This window comes from Hibiscus syriacus, unplaced genomic scaffold (genome assembly GCF_006381635.1).
Source record: "Hibiscus syriacus cultivar Baekdansim isolate YM2019G1 unplaced genomic scaffold, ASM638163v2 tig00110597_pilon, whole genome shotgun sequence".
Lineage (NCBI taxonomy): Eukaryota > Viridiplantae > Streptophyta > Magnoliopsida > Malvales > Malvaceae > Hibiscus > Hibiscus syriacus.
The window spans coordinates 7144933-7157546 of NW_024062795.1; positions in this window are offsets into that span (position 1 = coordinate 7144933).

Sequence of the window (12614 nt, forward strand, 5' to 3'; positions counted from 1 at the left end):
TTCAAAAAAGACATCACATTTATAGAAATGAAGCATAAGATAGAAAGAAAAATTTGAGCTGCAGTTGATGGTTTGAGGTATAGGTTTATGATATGCCCCAACCCAGTCAGATATGTTGCAGTTCCACTTGAAGAAGATGATGATATTAGAACCATGGTTGGATTACATGAGTCAACCAATATAGCAGTTATTGAGTTATTTGTTGATGTACGTAACATATGTGATGTTCCTGGGTCATCAAGAGGTGTGGCTCAAAATCCATCTGAAATGGATTTATATAGTCAGTTTGAGGAGCCGACATACAAGTTCCCGAACAGTTTTATGGCACTATTGGAAAGTGTAAATGAAGTCGGGGGGACATCTGCAGCAGCAGAGTATGAGGCGAGAAACATACCGGAATTGGTTGTTGATATTGACGCTGAAAATCGATGGGGAGAAATTCATGATGATTCAAGTGAAGATGAAGAAACCGAAGAACCCGTTTTGGGCAGCAACGAAAATATTTTTGGTGGAGGTGCAATTGATGAAGTTCCGGCACCGTATGAAGCTACTCCTCACATGTATGAGATAGACTATGATGCGATGAGGGCACCTGAATTCCCAGACATGCCACATTTACCTCCATACCAAATGACTGAATCATTCGATAATTCTGGTGAATTTTCAGTTGGGGTGCAATTCAGAGGAAAAAATGAAGCTACCCTGGCGATTAAAGAGTACTGCATAAAATACCATGTTGATATCCATGTTGCAGAGTCCAACCAGAAAACCCTATACGCGAAGTGTGTAAAATATGGCCTAGAGTGCAAGTGGAAGATCAGAGTGTCGAAAAATCAAAGGCACGATGTTTGGGTCATCACGAGGTACAATGGTCCGCACACATGTTTGCGAAACTTCATCGAACAAGACCACCGACTATTGGACTCCGATGTAATATGTGAATACGTGAAGGCGATGGTTGAAAAGGATCCAAGGATATCTTGTTCAGTGTTAGCTGCATCTATTCGAAGCCAATTTGGATATCAAGTAAATTATGGCAAGGTGTGGAATGCAAAGATGAAGGCAATGAATCTGACGTATGGAGATTGGGATACATCGTACAATGAGCTACCACATTTGCTACAAGCAATGAAGCGATTTATCCCAGGAACCATAGTGAAGTCTCAAACCATGCCCGCATATGATGAAGAAGGTCAACTTCTGCCAGGGAAGAAAATATTTCATAGACTATTTTGGGCATTCAAGGCATGCATTGAATGATTTCCATTTTGCAAACGTATGATCCAAGTAGATGGTACGTGGCTGTTTGGTCAATATAGGCATGTACTTTTGATGGCAGTTGCTCAAGATGGTGAGCGAAATATCTTCCCAATTGCATTCGCCATTGTTGAGGGAGAGACAACAGAGGCTTGGGATTTCTTTCTGACCAATCTACGTCAATATGTCGTTCGTGAAGATGGAGTTTGCTTGATATTCGATAGAGGAACGGGTATTTTGGCTGCAATTGAACGACCAGGAAGTCGTTGGATACCTCCGTATGCATATCCGACATTTTGTATCCGTCATATTGGCAAGAATAGTATCGACCAATTTCATAACGCACACATTCGTAGCGAGATAGTCAGCATGGGTAAGTTTTATTTTCAATATTTGTGCATTTTTACATGGTTTTTTTAATTGCGGTTTAACACAGTATATTATGAAACAGGATACGAACTACGTCGACCAAATTTTGACAAGAGATTGGAGAATTTGAAGGTATTTTACGACGATCAGCGTGTTTGTAAGTGGGCTTCAAAAATACCGCGGGAAAAATGGTCGCAAGCATACGATGAAGGTCGGAGATACGAACATATGACCACAAACCTTGCTGAGGCCATTAATTCGGTACTAAAAGGTACACGCCATCTCCCAATTGCGAGTGTGATGAAAGAGACATACTTTAGATTGGCTAAAGTTTGGTCAAACAAAGACAAAGAAATAGAGAGTCTTATAAATAGAGGTAAAACTTGGGCTCCTGCAGTGGTGGAATCAATGGAAGCAAATGAGCGATTGGCAACATCAATGGTTGTTCATAATTTCGACTGAGTTGGTCATACTTTTGTCGTGTCGTGCATACACCGTAACGTCGGAGGAGAAGACCAAACATTTAGAGTTGATTTACGACAGAAATGGTGTGATTGTGGTCGTTTTCAGGCATGGAAATATCAATGTGCTCATGCAGTCGCTGCATGTATGTATGCTGGTGTAAGCGCATACACTTATGTTGATGAGTGCTTTCACCTACGTAGGATATTAAATGTCTACAGCTATGCGTTCAGACATATACCGAATGAATCATATTGGCCCAGAAAATATCATGACGAATGGCTGCCAAATCCAATGCTTCGCAGAAGTCCAAAGGGTCGACCTGAGTCCACTCGTATTCATACCAGTATGGATTTCCATGCTAGAGAGAGAGGTCAAGCAAAGAGATGCAGATTATGTAGGGGTGAAGGCCATTCAAAAAACAATTGTCCTAATTTACCAAGTTATAGGCCTCATCATTAGTAATGATATATGTATTTCTATGAATTTCTATGTATTTATAAGATTTAGTAATGATTAGTAATGATGAAATTATTATTAATATTTAATGATTTGATAGTAATGATTTAGTAATGATTAGTAATAATGAAATTATTATTAATATTTAATGATTTGATATTAATGATTTAGTAATGATTAGTAATAATGAAATTATTATTAATTTTTAATGATTTGATAGTAATGATTAGTAATGATTAGTAATAATGAAATTATTATTAATTTTTAATGATTTGATAGTAATGATTAGTAATGATTAGTAATAATGAAATTATTATTAATATTTAATGATTTGATAGTAATGATTTAGTAATGATTAGTAATAATGAAATTGTTATTAATATTTAATGATTTAATAGTAATGATTTAGTAATGATTAGTAATAATGAAATTATTATTAATTTTTAATGATTTGATAGTAATGATTAGTAATAATGAAATTATTATTAATTTTTAATGATTTGATAGTAATGATTTAGTAATGATTAGTAATAATGAAATTATTATTAATTTTTAATGATTTGATAGTAATGATTAGTAATAATGAAATTATTATTAATTTTTAATGATTTGATAGTAATGATTAGTAATGATTAGTAATAATGAAATTATTATTAATATTTAATGATTTGATATTAATAATTTAGTAATGATTAGTAATAATGAAATTATTATTAATTTTTAATGATTTGATAGTAATGATTAGTAATAATAATTTATTATTAATATTTAATGATTTGATATTAATGATTTAGTAATGATTTACGACTTGAACAATGAACAATGTTTGGTTCAATTAACCATATTTTCGTTACATAACTAGTAATGAAATTATAATAATGATTTGATACTAAAAATCATTATAAATATGTCGAATTTGTTAAGGTTTGAAAAAACTAGTCTAATTTCAATATTAAATTTGTAACAAATAACAAACTAGTTTACAATTGTTGTCGATGTCGGGCTGTTGTTGAATGATAATGTTGGGGCGGACGTCTGATGCGTTGTGGCCGTTGCGGTTGCTCAGGAGTATGGTACCCATCCTCCTCATTCGTTGGGGGCATTTGAACTGACATGTGTTCAAATTCATACGTCGACGAAAACATGGGAGAGTAGATGGATGCATCAGGCTACACAAACTCTGGTATGTATGCATCGCTGAACGGTTGTGGTGCGCTATTATCCACATCGGTCATTTCCGCTTCAGGTCGTTGAGATGAACTCCCACTCCCACTTGGTAGAGAGTATTCAGCTTTACCAAATCTTTTCTTAAACCTCAAAAATTATCGCCTCTCTACAATTGTTGTCAAGAATGGCTTTTCATTATCCAAAAAATAAGCAAGGTAATCCGAAGTCTCAAAATTAAAGTCGTCGTCTTGAATGTCGTCAAGAGTTGGCATGAATGAAGCCCTATTGTTCCAAGCATTAATGTAGGTTGCATGCTTCTCAACCCAATTAACATTTTCTTTACGACGACCATCAAATCTTTGCAGCTGGTCATGCGTCTCAACCCAATTCACCTGACGACGACCATCTAAGATTTGGAGGAGGTCATGATCCCATGGACTCCGCGGAATAGGTTGGTGGAAGTGGAATTGCCTCAACACTCTATCCCCAAATTGGACCTCAACAAACGTAAAATTGATCAATGGTGTAACAGCACACCAATATTGAAACCCATCTAAAATATCGTGCGGTATCAACGCAAGTATTTCTTCATTCATGTATGGTCTCCAATTAAACTGTAAAATTACAAAAACAATAAAATTTATTTAAATCAAATAATATAGTTAATTTAAATAATAATTAAAAATAACAGATTATACATACCTCTTTTTTTACTTTAATATCGATCTTCAGCCTGAACTCTTTAATGTTGTTGTGCACCAACCCTGTGCCTTCAATTTTATGCCTCCATCTGTATATCAATCAAAACAAAAATATGGTCATTTTTATTTTATAATTAATATTTTATATTAAAATAGAGAATTCATATTACCTTCCGGCAAGCGGAAAGTCAACCGCAGTCCGACTAATCGGTATCAGAAACGGAAGTCTATGCCAAGCCCATGACTGTAGCAACAACAGACATCCACCGATTTCTGCTGTATTATTATCATTCACGACTAATGACTCCTTGCACATCTCACGATACAAGAACGCCAATATCGCCGATCCCCAGCTATATTGCCTATTGTTCTCAAAATTTCTTAAAAAAAGAAGATATTGAGTGTGAACATAACTACCGGATTTATCTGGCATTAAAATACCCCCAATCAACTGTAATATATATGCTCGTGTTGCATATATAATTTCGTGCTCCGTACTATTTGGTTGAAGCTGAAATTCATTCTTCAACCATGACAACCTCACACGCCACCCTTTACACTCTGGTGGTACGGGCGTTTTCCCAAGAAACAAGCTACAAAGTTGTGCCACATTATTAAACTCATGTGACATTACCACTGGCATCCCATTTGTTTGGACCCCGAGTTGCAATGCCACATCCTCTAGAGTTATCGTACATTCGCCACACGGCAAATGAAACGTGTGCGTTTCTGGTCTCTAACGCTCAATCAAGGCACTGATCAAACCTGAGACCAACTTGTAATCTCGCACAAATGTTACATACCAAAATCCAGCCTCCTGCAAGTTTTCTTCTATCAATATGTGTGGCTTGTGCACTTTATGTAGCCGAAGACGAAGGACTCGCTGCTCGTCCTCTTGCAATTAAATATTTCAAAAATTTTATCACAATCATAAAATAATATTCAAATATTTATTAATTATAATTCATTAAACAAATATTTTATTCACCATTATTCTCAAATGACTTGAAATATGTTCATTGTCAAGCCTCAACAGTGGAATTTGGTCAGCCATTGGATGAATCTGTAAAAAAAATTAAACAACAATATTTAAAAAATCATTTAATATAATCTAATATAAACTAACCAACTAATTTACAACACTAAACTTTAATATAATAAACTAATAAACTAACAAACTAAACTTTTTAAAATATAAGTTAAACGTAAACGCTAAACCCTTAAACAACTAATAAAATATTCTTTTATATAACTAAAACTAATAAACTATTTTTTCATTATAATATACTACTAATAAATTTACTAACTAATTTTTTATATAATATAAATTCAACAAACAAATATAACTTAACTATTTAACTACCACAAACTAATTAAATAATTTTTTTATATAACTAACGATTAACAAAACAAACTAATTAATTATTTTTTAACTATATAACTATCAAACATACTAATTAAATAATTTTTTATTTATGTATAATATAACTTAAACTAACAATCATATAACCCTAAATTAACAAACTAATTAACTGATTTTTGTTTTACCATAAACCCTAAACTAACAAACTAAACATTTATAATAATAAACTAATTTAAATAAAAAAAATTACCTCACAAGAGCCTTATCTCCCTTTCTTCTTCTTCCTTTCCTTTCTCCCTTTCTTTCTTTCTCGACTGCAATTTATTCTCCCTTTCTTCTGCTGCAATCTCTTCTCCCTTTCTTTCTTTTATGTTCTCACGATAATGCACACCCCATATATAATTTAGGTGTCACCGGCTGCCTCAATTATTTCACCAATAATGTCACCGGCTGCCTCAATTATTTCACCAATAATTGTGCAATTGCAGCAGCTGATTTCACGCTGCAATGGTTCAATAATTGAACCAATAATTTACGGCTTCACATGCATGCATTGCTGCATGAAGCAGGTGATTTCACGAGCAGAAGAGGAGCACGAGAGCAGAGGGGCACATGAAGCTTGGTCGCCGGGAGTGCTTGGCGACCTTGTAGGTCGCTGGGAGTGCTTGGCGACCTTGTAGGGGTGTTGGGGAATGCATGGCGACCTGTTGGGGACGTGCATATGCCATGCAAACGTCTATTATCTCTCCCGGGAAGCTGGCGACGTAGTAGGTCGCCCGGAAGGCATGGCGACCTACGACCACTGTTTATTTCGCCCTATTTCAGCAAATAATATAGGGAGTGTATCAGATCGTGATTTATTTATTTTGAGTGCATTATATCGTGAGTTTAGCCCAAGAGCTGTATGCGAAATAGTGTTCCAAACAATGTTATTTACTGAAGTTCAATGTCGTTTTATCTGTTATACATGTCGGGTACAGTAATTAGCGATTGAACGAAATCTCTTAGCAAACAAACACGTGTCCACTTTTGTGATAAGGCAATCCTTATTTTGAACCAAAAAAAAAAATTAAAAAAAATCTTATTTTTGGTTTTGAGTTTTAACAAAATAACAAGGATAAATATAACTTTTGGTACCTAATGTTGGCATTTGTGCAATCTAGTATCTAATTTTTTTTATGCAATCAGATACCTAAAATTTTCTAAATGGTTAAATTAGGCATCTAACATTTTTCAGGTGCAATTAGGTACCTAATTCTTTTAGTACAATTAGGTACCTAATATTTTTTTAAAAAAGTACATATATTCATAAGTAGGACTTTATAATTTTTGAATTTGTATCATATATTATCATTTTAACTAAACGACACAAAAATTATAAGAATTAAACATTTATATTTTTTAAAATAAAATGTTAGATACTTGATACACTAAAGAAGATAACTTAAGCACCTAATTGTATAAAAAATAAGTTAGATGTCTAATTGTACCATTAAAAAAGTTAGTGCATAATTATACCATTAAAAGAAAATTTAGGTATCCAATTACACAAATAAATTAGGTGCCACCAGGGACGAATGTATATGGTTTCGATAGGGTTCAATTGCATACTTATTATTTTAGAAAATTACTAATTTAATATATTAAAGAAAATGAAAAAAATAAAGATTTTTTTCTTAGAAAATAAAATATTAACATTTCTTAAAAAACAGGCATTGATAATTGAATAATTAATTATAACATTCATGATGCTGTCTCAAGCTTACAACACTTTCTTGTATTAATTAGCTTAGAAACAAAACATTTACTTCGCATTTATAAATTATTATTATTTATTATTTTAATTTCATAATGCTGAAATAATTTTCAACTTTAAAATAATTCGATAACTACTTTAAAAATTAATTTGAATATATTAGAGGCGGATAAGTTGAATGGTAGGAAAGCTAAAAATATATGGGTAAATTAGTCAAGTAATCCCTCGAGCATAACATGCTTTAGAAACGTCTTTCAATTATAAAATTATAAAATAATTGGATATTATTTTTTAAAGTGTTTTAATATTATTTTTTGACTATTTTATTGAATAATTATAATTAAGACCCTACATATACATTATAATTAGTGCCACTTAATTTATGATTTTATGTTTCTGTCTTTAACACGTAACTATACGTGTTTTAATTATTTTTCTTTCAATTTATTTTTTATTGATATAAAGTATATAAATGGTCTTTCAATTATAGGTTTTGTTTTATTGAGCCTCTTGATTATTAAAAATTATAAAATGATCCACAAATATAATGTATTATTTTATTAAATCTTCGACTATTAAAATTTACAAAATAGTCACTCCACTAATCATATGTTCCAAACTCATTCTTTTTTCGTTAGATGATTGGCAATTGTCTGAGCTGTATGTTACCATGTTGAATGAGATATGATAAAATCATATTTAAGTGATGTCTACTAGCATAAACGTTGCTTTCAAACACTGACTCGACAACATAATATTTCAAGCATTGAATCAACGACATAATATAAACAAAGATTCGATCCATAAAATACAGATAAAGCAATTATGTGATCAGATTTTATCATAATCATTTAATAAGTTAACATTCAGTTCAGACAGTCACTAATTTTTTAATAAAAAATGATGAGTTTAGAACATATTAAATAATCGAGTTATCAATTTATAACTTTTAATAGTTAAATAACTTAAAAAAGTACCATATAATTGATGAACTTAATAAAATAATATCCAATAATAACAACCATTAGTTTACTTTATCCATTTATTTAGTTAAATATCTGTCTGATTTTACACATATGAATCCTATTTGACCGAGGGTACAGTCGTCCATGTGCAAATGAGTTTCGACTTACGAGGTTAACCTTGACGGAAGCGCGTGATTTCACGCGTACGAAGCTGGTATAAGGAAATTTAATTAATTTGGTAACTAATCATTTAGGTGAATTAGAATTGATCTAATCATCAAAATCACATCAAATTATAAAGAAAATTGAAAAATCATAACCCAAATTAGCTCTTCGGTATCAGCTTCTAACATTTAATTTTATCAATCATACAAACAAACTGGAAATTACAGAAGAAAAAAAAAGGAGAGCTTTAATAATTTTTAGGATAAAGTTACAAATAGTTCTCAAACTTTTAAGATACTTTTTTAGTCACCCAACCTTTGAAATTTATAATACAATTATTAAATTTTTAGTTTGTTTTCAATGAGGTCTTTGTCTTACCTCCCGTTAGTTTTTACTGACGGCACTTAACTTTCGTTAACTCACCTCCTCTTCCTCTTTTTTCTTCAAACTTTCTTCTTCTTCTTCTTATTCTATTCTTGGTGCCAACGACTTCACCCTATAAAATATTGAGAAATTTTAATGAAATATCACTTTGATTTTCTTCTCCAACTTTATATTAATGGGAACCAAAAACCCATTTCTATTCAAGGGCTGATTTGAAACTAGGAGAATTTGGTTGGTTTAAATTCTGTTTTTTTTTTCTTCTCTGGGTTACTTATTCATAGATTCCGGATTCTAGTTTTTCCATGAATGTTTATTTGTAGCTCAATTTGTGGGGAAAAAGAAAGAAAGCTTAATAACCCCAAAGAACTAATAACTTGGACACTACTATGATGCCAGAAACATGTGGTTCTAGCTTGTTTCTTGCTTTACCTGAAGATGTGTTTGCTATTATATCGCGACCCCTTTTACCAGAGGACATATAATCTCAGTATATGATGTAAAAGTCTATGTAATGCCAAGTTTTGTTTCTGTTGTTGGATGTTGAATATGTTGAAAGTATTGTTAAAACTTAAGTTCAAAGTTTGGCAACCAACTTTGAAAAAATGATTTTCAAAGTTTGGTAAATGTTTTTTGAAAATGGTTTTCAAAGTTTGGTAAATGTTTCTTTGAAAAATAGTTTTTCAAAATTTGGTAGATGTTTGTTGAAAAATGATAATGAGATAATCACAATTAATCCCTAGACTTTAGGGTATTTACAAGATTAAGTCCTTAAGCTTCAACTATAAATACCCTAGCTCATTTAGCTTCAAAATAATCCCAAAATTGAAAATCATTTCTTTCTCCCAATACTAGAGTGTTTTCTGTGAGTAGTGAGTGTTTTGTAAACACCTGTAAATTTTATCTCTTAGTAAAAGATCTGCAATAATCCGGAGACGTAAGCAAAATTGGTTGAACTCCGTTATCGATTTCGGGTATTATTTTTTTGCTTTTATTTCGCATTCTCACTAATCTGGTTGTAGGGAAATTACTCGTTCTCTGTTTATTTCCCAACAACTGGTAATCAAAGCTTTTGGTTGTGAATTTTGTCAATTTTTTGCGAGGTTACTATTCATTATTATTCACGTGAATAGTGAAATTTTATCGACGATACGAATTTGTCGACGGAGGTGTTCTAATACACGGTGGTTCGCAAGAATTGTCAGAAACGATCCAAACGAAGCCAGATTCGAGTGGGAGCGATGGCTGCAGACGAAGGGAAAGTGAAAATTGAGAAGTTCGATGGTGTAGACTTTGGCTTTTGGAAGATGCAGATTGAAGATTTTCTGTACCAGAAAAATCTATATCAACCTCTCTCAGGAAAGCAACCAGAGGGCATGAAGAATGAAGACTGGACTCTTCTCGACAGACAAGCCCTCAGAGTTATTCGACTGACGTTATCCCACAATATTGCTTTAAATATAGCAAAGGAAAAGACCACATCAGGTCTTATGGCGGCTCTCCAGTATGTATGAGAAGCCATCAGCCTCAAACAAAGTTCATTTGATGAGGCGATTATTCAATTTGCGAATGGCGAAAAGGGCATCAGTGGCTCAACACCTAAATGAAGTCAACACAATCACAACCCAGTTGAGTTCCGTGGAAACTGAATTCGATGATGAAGTTCGAGCTTTAATTCTCTTATCATCTCTACCAGATAGTTAGAATGCTACTGTTGCAGCAGTTAGCAGCTCGTCGGGAAATAGTAAATTGAAATTCGACAATGTTCGGGATCTGGTACTAAGCAAAGAAATTTGACAGAAAGAATCGGGTGAAGTATCAACCTCCTCAGCCTTGCACACGGAGTCCAGAGGGAGAATTTCAAAAAGAAATTCAAATCGTGGCAGATCCAAATCCAGAAAGGGAAAATCAAGAACAAGAAAGAAAGATTTTACCTGTTATAACTGCGGCAAGAAGGGTCACTTTAAAAAAGATTGTCGAGCACCGAAGAAAAATATCGGCGCACAGGAATCTGCCAACGTGACAGATGATACAAGTGATGTCATGATTCTAAGCGTCAACAGTCCGATTGAATCATGGATCTTGGATTCAGGAGCATATTTTCACTCCACCCCATGCCGAGAAATCCTGGCCTCAAAAGAAATTTGATTTCTGTAGGAAAACTTGATGGAGAATGATATATCACAACTTTTTCAGGTTGTGAATGGAAGATTACCAAAGGAGCACTCGTCATTGCTCGTGGTAAGAAGACTGGTACTCTCTATGTAACCTCAAATTTAGAGAATATCATTGCTGTAGCATATGCTGATGGAAAATCAAACCTATGGCACCAAAGGCTTGGCCATATGAGCGAGAAAGGGATAAAGACACTTTTGTCAAAAGAGAAGCTGTCGGATCTAAAGAGTGTAGATGTCGGACTATACGAGCATTGCATCTTTGGCAAACAAAAGAAAGTCAGTTTTACAAAGATTGGCAAGACACCCAAGGCAGAAAAGTTAGAGTTGGTTCATACTGACGTATGGGGACCATCTCCAGTTCCATCTCTTGCAAGCTCATTATATTATGTCACCTTTATCGATGATTATACAAGGAATGTGTGAGTTTATTTTCTGAAGAAGAAATCAGAAGTCTTTGATACCTTCAGAAAACGGAAGGCAATGGTGGAAAATGAGATTGGTTTAAAAGTCAAGCGGTTGAGGTCTGACAATGGATGAGAGTACAAAAATAGAAGATTCAGAGATTTTTGCGCAAACAATGGGTTCAATATGGAGACAACAGTTCGCATGACACCGCAACAGAATGGCTTAGTAGATCGCATGAACAGAACTCTGAATGAACGTGCCATAAGCATGAGGATACATGCTGGATTACCTAAATTTATATGGGTTGAAGTTATCAACATTGCAGCTTACCTAATCAACAGTGGGCCCTCAGTTCCCTTGGATGGTGGAATACCGGAGGAAGTTTGGAGCAAGAAAGAAATAAACCTTTCACACTTAGAGTGTTTGGTTGTATTTCTTATGTACACATAGACTCTGCTGAAAGAAGTAAACTTGATGCTAAGTCCAACAAATGTGCCTTTGTTGGTTATGGTGGTGATGATTTTGGTTACCGATTTTGGGACTACGAAAATCAGAAGATCATCAGAAGCAGAGATATCATTTTCAATGAGAATGTGATGTACAAAGACATGTCAACCATAGAATCAAGTAGCTCAAATATCGAAGCTGAAACAAAGGAATTTGCTGAGTTCGAGGAGATTTTTGGAAATGATGTTCAGATCAGTCCTGAAGCAGTTCAAGAAGAACCAGACACACCAGAACTAAGACGCTCCTCCAGAATTCCTAAACCAACCCAGCGTTATTCGCCTTCTTTGCACTACTTGTTGTTGACTGACAATGGTGAACCAGAGTGCTATGATGAAGCAATGCAGGTGGAGGATTCAGTCAAGTGGGAGTCTTTTATGAAAGATGAAATTGACTCGCTTATGTCAAATCAGATGTGGGAATTAGTTGAATTACCACCAGACAATAAAGCTCTCCATAACAAGTGGATTTACAGGATCAAAG